This window comes from Nycticebus coucang, chromosome 13 (assembly GCF_027406575.1).
Source record: "Nycticebus coucang isolate mNycCou1 chromosome 13, mNycCou1.pri, whole genome shotgun sequence".
Taxonomy (NCBI): domain Eukaryota; kingdom Metazoa; phylum Chordata; class Mammalia; order Primates; family Lorisidae; genus Nycticebus; species Nycticebus coucang.
Genome location: NC_069792.1, coordinates 20,783,095 through 20,790,924, shown reverse-complemented (window position 1 = coordinate 20,790,924; position 7,830 = coordinate 20,783,095). Strand labels below are relative to the sequence as shown.

At 47.5% G+C, this 7,830-nt stretch overlaps 1 protein-coding gene across 6 annotated transcripts in view; it reads left to right on the top strand.

The window, feature by feature from the left end:
* Window positions 1-304: 304 nt before the first annotated feature.
* Window positions 305-7,830, top strand: part of NCOA2 (nuclear receptor coactivator 2) — a 322,367-nt gene continuing 314,841 nt past the window's right edge. For 2 of the 6 annotated variants that reach the window (XM_053558597.1, XM_053558592.1), the window contains exon 1: window positions 305-1,192. The gene's annotated coding sequence lies outside the window, so the exon portion shown is untranslated. Of the gene's footprint in view, window positions 1,193-1,436; window positions 1,690-1,709; window positions 1,802-7,830 lie in introns of those variants that run through there. The other 4 variants (XM_053558593.1, XM_053558598.1, XM_053558594.1 and 1 more) reach the window with 4 other exon arrangements.

The following is a 7,830-nucleotide window of genomic DNA, read 5'->3' as shown; positions in this document are numbered from 1 at the left end:
ATTATAAAACTAAAAAAAGGAAATGTGTTCTCTCATATTTGATAATTGCTGTTCAATAATCATTGCTGATTTTTCAACAATTACTGTGTAAGCTGGAAAAAAACTTGCTTTTTCCCAAAGTTTAAAACCAATCCAAGTAACACTTAAATGGGGGTTCTCAAATTTTGGTGTCAATTCCCTTAACACTTTACTTCGCTGATGTCTAGAGAGTGGACTTTGTAATTAAAATTTTTGTGATTTCATGGCGTGCGAAGAATTCTCAACAAGGTTAGGTTTTACACGGTGTGGGTAGCTTTTGCTTTATTATGCGATTGTTGGGTGACACCCCTTTAAGCTCCCCCCCAATCCAAGTATCCCCTCTTGAGATCTAACTGCAACATGAGAAGCCAATCGTTGTAAAACAGGGGGACTAGACGGACGAGGGGCGCCTCCTGGGACAGCCGCAGCACCGCGAGTGGGGTGAAGTGGGGCGCAGGGCGCCCGGAGAGACGCAGGCTGCTGGCAGAGGGGCCCGGCCGGAGCGCGGGTGGGAGGCTCCTCCGGGGCGACCCTGGCACTTGGCTATCCCCACCTCCGTCTTGGGGCATGGTTCCTGCCGTCTACAACCCCAAGGTTCCGTCGCCTCCACTCTGCGGCTCCGGCCTGTCCCACTCGCTAGCTTTCCTTTTTGGCACTGCCCTTTGCCCTCCCATGGAGTCCTCTGTTTACTCTCCCTTCCCTTCCAGTCACCCATCGTCACCCTTCCTCTACCAGAGTCACCCATCTTGTCCCCTTACTCTTCACCTCTTTCCAGGCTGCCTTCTCAGAGATGCTGCGGGGTATTCTCCCCACACAACCCTCAGTCCACCTTTGCTCCTTCCTCAGGGGCGCGGAAGGCAAGTTTCCGCTCCGTCTTTTCCCCAGTGACAGGACTTGGTGGTGGCAGCCACTGCCGGGGACGCGGAGGGAGGGACCGCCTGCCTCCCGAGCCCCCTCCCCTGCCAGAGCGAGCTCGCCTGGTCTGTCTCTCTCTCCGCAAGTGCGGAGACGCGGAGGAGGAGGAGGGAGTTGGGGGAGGATCTCCATTGAAATAAACAACCAGGCAGCAGTTATTAACACGGGAACATGGCGGCCGCAGCCTCAGCTACAGCTTTGGCGGCGAAGGTCAGCGCCGACGGCAGCCGGCACCTGACGGCGTGACCGACCCGAGCCGGTAACCGCGCCTTCCCCCGGGGCCGCGAGGGCGGGCGGGAGGCGGGGGGCGCTGCGTCCCCACCCCCGGCCGCGACTGCCCTTCCTGCGGCGCAGCCCGGCGGAGCCGTGCGCCTCCGAGAGGGCTGTTTTTGTGTGCGGGGACCGCTGCCGGAGTGCGCGGAAAACGCGAGTTGCATCCCGGAGGCGCCGCGAAGCTGGGGAGTTGGAGCTTGGGGGGTGGGGAGGGCGGGAAGCGGCGGGGAGACGCGGAGTCCCCGGGAGAGAAAGGAGGCGCTCCAGCGCCTTGCGAGAGGAGACGAGTCCCGGAGCGTGAGGCGGGCGGAGGCTGCAGCCCGCGGCGCAGGCGAGAGGTGAGCGCCGAGGCGCGGCAGGGAGGCCGGGGGCGCGGGTGCGGCCCCCGCCCGGAGGAGCGAGAGTCCGCCGCCCAGCCTGGTGCGGGGTCGGCGGGGACCGAGGCTCTGGCCCCCTCTGGGCGAGTGCGGTGGAGCCGGGAAGGTGAATCCCGAGAAGGTGCATTCTTTAATGGAAATGCGGAGCGGCTGCAGCGGAGAGTGGGATCCGGGCGAGGGGAGACAGGACTCGGGATGTGCTGGGGGTGTGTGTGAAGGTGAAGCCGGGTGTCAGGGGCGGCCGGCGGGCTGAGCCCCGGGGTCGTGGAGGGGAGCCGCGGCCCGACTGGTTGGCCTGGCCCGTGTCAGCGCCAGGGGCGGGGGGCGAGGGGCGCCGCAGCGCGCACCGCGGGCGGACGGGAAGGAGCTGCAGCGGGCGGGGCGGGCAGGGGCCGAGCAGGCCGGGCCGCGGTGGGGGCGGGGAGCCGGGGGCCGGGCCGCAGCGGCGCCGAGCTGGGCTTGCCCCTGACTTAACTTTCTGGGTGCGGGCATGTGTGCAGGAGGCGCGCTGGGGCCAGGGCTGGGGGCGGGAGGCGGTCCGGGAGGTTCCGGGTTGGCTCGCCAGCGCCCCCTTTTTTCTCCCCCTCTCGCCACCCCTGAAGGGACAGGCCCTCGGGGCCCCAGGCGGGAAGCGGGAGGGGCCCTCCAGGCCGGCTCGCGACGGTCACGCCCCAGGCCCTGGGACACTTCTCTCTCGGGCTTCCGAGGGCTGCTTGGGGGAGGGGGCTAGGGTCGTCGCTGCGGGCTGGAGCTCCCCGCCCCCCTCCCCTCCAGGGAGTCCCGGAGGCGCCTCTTCCGAGATCGGGGGTGGGTCGGTCCCTGGTTAGATGGGCCCTCCCTTTTCTCCCCTCCTCTAGTGGTTTCCGGGGCCTGCGGGACCGAGGGGCGGGAATCGGGGACCGGAGCCCCCTTCCACTCCGGGCCTAATGCCTTCTGGGGCTGTTACTGGTAGGGGAAACTTTCCTAAACCAGAGACCCAGCCTGAACGCCCTCCTCCGACACCGCGTCCTCTAATCCCACTCCCACTCCACCCCCTCCAACGCCTTCCCCTCCCACCGACCCGAATCTTGCTGCGTCTGACTGATGGGGCAGTCAGCCAATCGAAGGCGAGGAGCTGACCTGCCGGGTGTCGGTAAACCAATCGTGGAGATCGGGGGAAAGACGGAGGCGGGGTTTCTCCGGACCAGTTAGAGCGGAGTTGCGAGCGGGGTGGGGGAGTCATGGAGACGCCAAGAGCTCTCCCCTCGTGTCCATCCCTGGTCACCCACTCCTCCATCTGTGGGGCAGTGTCTCTTGTGCGGGCTGTGACCCGAGGTGACATGAGAGGTACACGAGGTACTGTATTTTCCCGGTACCGCCATAGACGTTGTCTTAGACGCGACCAAGTCTAAAGCCACTTTGGGATATGGCAGGAACTCCCAGAGGCCCGTTTCTAACATGGCATATGGTGTAGTAACAGGGTTCTGGACCTCAGCGTCTGGTTTACCGCTAAGGGTCTTAGAAGTTGTCTGTTTACCTCTCTGTCAGTTTCACTCATTTGCACTAGTATGAGAACAATGAAATTTGAAAGAGGACCCTTGGAATGAAGGCTTCGGAGTAGTCTTAACGTCAACTGATTATTGGGAGTGGAAAGCATCATTGTTTCTGATGGCTTAACTGGTTCCTTGTTTAATTAGATTGCTAATTGTCAAAGTGTGCTTGAAAGTTCCGCATGATACGTATTAAAAAAAGTTGTGGTTTATGGTATGCATTTTTTGTTGGTTCTTTTTTTGCCTTTTCTTGGGTAAATACAATGAAGTTAGGATTGAAACACAAAGCGTGGTTATTTAAGGCGCAAAGCTAGTCAAAGGATATTTGTCTACAGAAAAAAGTCTGAGTAAAATATAGTTTGCCAGATTACTCCCACACAAAAGATTCTTAAAAATAATTTTAGTTTTCTTCTTAAACACTGCTGACTTGTAAAGTGTGTGGGTACTTTCCTGGTTTATACAATGTTTGGAGACATCTTTGTTGTTTTAACTGTTTATTGAGTGTATTCTGTCAAGTGACGTTCTCAACTCCTAACTTTTAGGAAGAGTAAAGGTAGGTCCTTGCTTCTTTATAAAGATCACAGGTTGCACTTCAAGAATGGTCTTTTAAAAAGACAGTAGTTGCTGAAGAGCTGTGGTGTGTGTGTATGTGTATGTGTAGGCGCTCCTGTTCTTTGTTGGTTAGGTTAGTGCACCCTGACAGCAGCAACATTCCTTTTAAACACAACTACAGTTTGTAGAATCTTTGGAAGTTAAAAGAATGAGTAATATTAGATTAAGAATGAATCCTTCAGTTTTGTAATTAGCATCCCATGAATTTGACTAAGTTTGGGAGTATTTTTGTTTAGGCATGATGTTTATCTCATCTCTACAGGGTTCTCAAGCTTTTATTAACGTTGGATTGCTAAAAAAGAATTGAGGGGGACTGTAGTTTTAGGGAATAGTGTTTGCCAAACCCTACAAATGTTTTCTGTTGTAATATGCCATTCTCAGATTCGGAACAGGAATTTCCAATCCAATGTAATTGTGTTCATGTAGACTTAATTTATTGCATTTTGCTGTACCTTTGAGGTGTGGTTTGAGTGATAAGAGAAAAAACAGAGACGATAAGGAAACATTCATTTAGACTGACTTCAGAAGTAGGGAGTATTATAAACACCATTCAGAATTGGACAACATTCAAAACCCCCCATCATTAGTAATTTAGTTGCTGATGGGCACTCTGACAACATGCCCTTCTCTCTCTTTTGTATGCTCTATTCTCTATAACAATCCTTGAAATGTTCTCAGGGTCTTGGTGGTAGAGAGTAGCAAGTCGCCTGATGCTAGGGGAGAAAAAAAAAAGAAAACCTCTCAAGCATATGGAGACATCTAGAAAAAGATGTGCATCGTCAGCTGTGATTCCATTGTGTGCTCTCAGGCTGAATCTGAGCCTTCCTCCTCCTGGGAATTTCAGTCTTAAACAGAGGAGTTCTTTGACTTTTAGATGTCAGGATACTGAAACAGAGGGCAGAAAAGAGCTTTCAAATTATGGATTTAATATGTTTTGGGTAGTTAATAATTTTTGGATTTTAACTCTTCATTGGTTAAAAATAAATAACTTTTGCTTGGTGTTCAAAGAGCACTTGACTGGAAATATAAAATGTAAGGGTTTGAGGGGGAACTTGGGCTGTGGTATGAGAGGGGATAAAGGGTTATGCTCCTTGGTTGGCTTTATCTACAGTTTTATCTTATTGAAGCTTTCCAAGCCTCAGTAGAATCAAGGGGTTGTGAGCTGAGTTTCCATTACATACCCTATATTTAAGGATTCAGTACCTTAGCTGTTTCAAATCACATCAGGTTGAAATGTGACCCATAAACTGATAGATTGGATTTCTTAGGAAAAATTGTTTGTGTTGTATGAGGTTTAAAAACAATTCTTTTAGGCTGCCCTTCTTGAGATTAGTGGGTAGTAAAAAAAAAAAAAGTGTAACAGAAAAAAGGATCTTTTAAAACAATTTTTCTAGAAAATTAATTTTCTGAAATGCATGCCATGTCCTTTGTTTTTATTTTGACCATTATTGTGCCATAGTTGAAGTTATATTTAAAAGCATAATTAATGTTTGGCTATTGTTAGGGCAAAGCTGCTATTTAAGAAATTACTAGCTGTTTAATATTTTGTGTTTATAGTTTTATTTCATGTTATTACATGCTTTATTGATTTTAAATTAAGAGAACAGGATGGAGAAATAAGTCACTGCTTCAAGGTATTGGTCTTTTATTGCAGTAAATCATGAAATCAGCAGCAAATCAGTATTTTTTCCTCTAGTGAAATAATGCTATATTTACATATCAATAAGGAAAACAGTTTAAAGAAAACAGTATAAAACCTTCAGTTTTTGGTACTCTTTCTTATCTCAAGCTAATTATATCTATATGCTTGCTTTTCTAAACAAAAGATGTTCTTAGTGTTTGTATGTTTATTTCCTTTTTTGTTTTAAAAGATTCTAGAAAGGTTTATGAATTGCAAACTGTAGAAAGAATATTATGTCTTATTACTTTCCAAAGTCTACTAAAAGTAATGTCTGGAAAGGTTATAAAATACAAGTTTGGTGTCACAGACTGTCAGTTCAGGCAACATAAAAGAAAACATGTACTTTATGGATTCTAGATGCTAATTTCTAGTTAGGGGTGAGAATGTGACATTTGTGGATATTTTAGAAACTGGTATAGTTCTCCTAGTTGTTGTAAAACTGATTGTGAAAAGGAGTGGAAATCCTAAGAGAAGCATCTGCTATGAAGGTAACTGAAATTAAAAGGCTAGATGGTCTTGCGTGCAGGTGTCCTCAAACTGCAGCCCGCGGGCCACATGAGGCGGTGTGATTGTATTTGTTCCCGTTTTGTTTTTTTACTTCAAAATAAGATACGTGCGGTGTGCATAGGAATTTGTTCATAGTTTTTTTTTTTTTAAACTAGAGTCCGGCCCTTCAACGGTCTGAGGGACAGTGAATTGGACCCCTGTTTAAAAAGTTTGAGGACCCCTGGTACAGGTAGATCATAATACTGTTAGCTTTTAGGGCAAAGATTTTTTTATGTGTTCACTATGAAATGTTGATTAGTGACCACATTTCTGAATTCCTGTGGCTGTGATGATATAATGCAATTGTGGAAATATTGATTCTAGAACAAATTTTGGTTGATTCTCTGGTTGGAAATTTCTGGAGAAGAATGAAAGGAGCAGGGAATCTGTGGTGGTGTTTTACTTAGCTGTTTTTTAGGCTTTTGGACATAGGATCACAATTTTAAGTAATAAAGAGAAGAAGCCGCCTTATAGGTAGAAGTTATTAGCAACTAGTTAAAGATTCCAAAAGGAAAAAAAAAAACAAACATCTACACTGACCAGGCATCAACTGCCTGATTAATGGAGAATTGAAGTTAGTGTACTAATTTTGGCAGAATTCCTGCTTTTTAGGCAGCCAATTCTAAATTGAGTTCCTCAGGGTCAACTTAAATCTCATTTTGGGTTTTTTAGATCTTGTCTTTAAAAAAAATTTTTTTTTTTTTGTATTGCAGGGTAATTCTAAGGGTACATACTACTGGGTTACAATATTTAATTTGTCAGGTAGAGTCCCTCTTATGGTTGTGTCCGTAGATCTTGTGATGAGTACACTTCCGTGGCTTTGGGAGTAAACTTTGGTAGTCCAAACCATCCATTACAAATCCAATGATTAAAGGTGATTTTTTTTTTGGGGGGGGGGGTAGGATTGGAGGTGGAAAGGGGACATATTTGCCTTAATTTCAATTAGCTTTGGTACTAATGATCTGTTCTTCTTTTGTGTGTAGTTTTAATTATATAATGTCAGCAAATTCTGGTTTGTTGGGGTTGCCTTTTTCCTGAAAACAGCATTATAATGTTTATAATAAAAGAAGTTGTGGTTCAGCGCCCATAGCTCAGTGAGCAGGGCACCGGCTACATACAACGGGGCTGGCGGGTTTGAGCCTGGCCTGGGCCTGCTAAACAACAATGACAACTGCAACCAAAAAATAGCCGGGCATTGTGGCAGGCGCCTATAGTCCCAGCTACTCGGGAGGCTGAGGCAAGAGTATCGCTTAAGCCCAAGAGTTTGAGGTTGCTGTGAGCTGTGGTGCCAATGGGACTCTACCGAGGGTAACACTTAAAAAAAAAAAAAGTTGTTAAATGTCCTGTTGACTGATTAGCTTATGAGTAAATAGATTTCCGCTAATGAAGGTAAAAATATGTATTATTAGTTTATTTCCTCTGAAATTGTTTATGTCCTCTCTGTCCATAGCCCTGTGTGGTGTGTGGTCAGGATGGCATTCTTTAGTTAGTGGAGGATGATGGGGCAGCTTCTGGGGACCTCCCACTTCTGTGGGTTGCTTGTGCCTTGCTGGTGGTTTAGGGCTGTGTATTCTAGATTTGTGAAGCATGGAAAGCTCCTCTGTGTAGACTTACGCAGGGATTCTGTTATGGTTGTCAGTTTTTCTGGATGTAGCTCATTCTTGCTCTTAACTAAATATCTGTATTGGGAGAGTGACAAATGTTCATAAATGATAATGGATATCGTGAAGTGCCAGCAACCTGAAAGAGGTTTTTGATGTGTGCTCCATTCTTTAATTTTTGCCACAACTCTATAAAAGAGAGGTTACTTCCATTTTCCAGGAGACTGAAGCTTAAAGGGGATTAAGTCATTGTGCCTATGGGTAAAACTTTGAAGGTG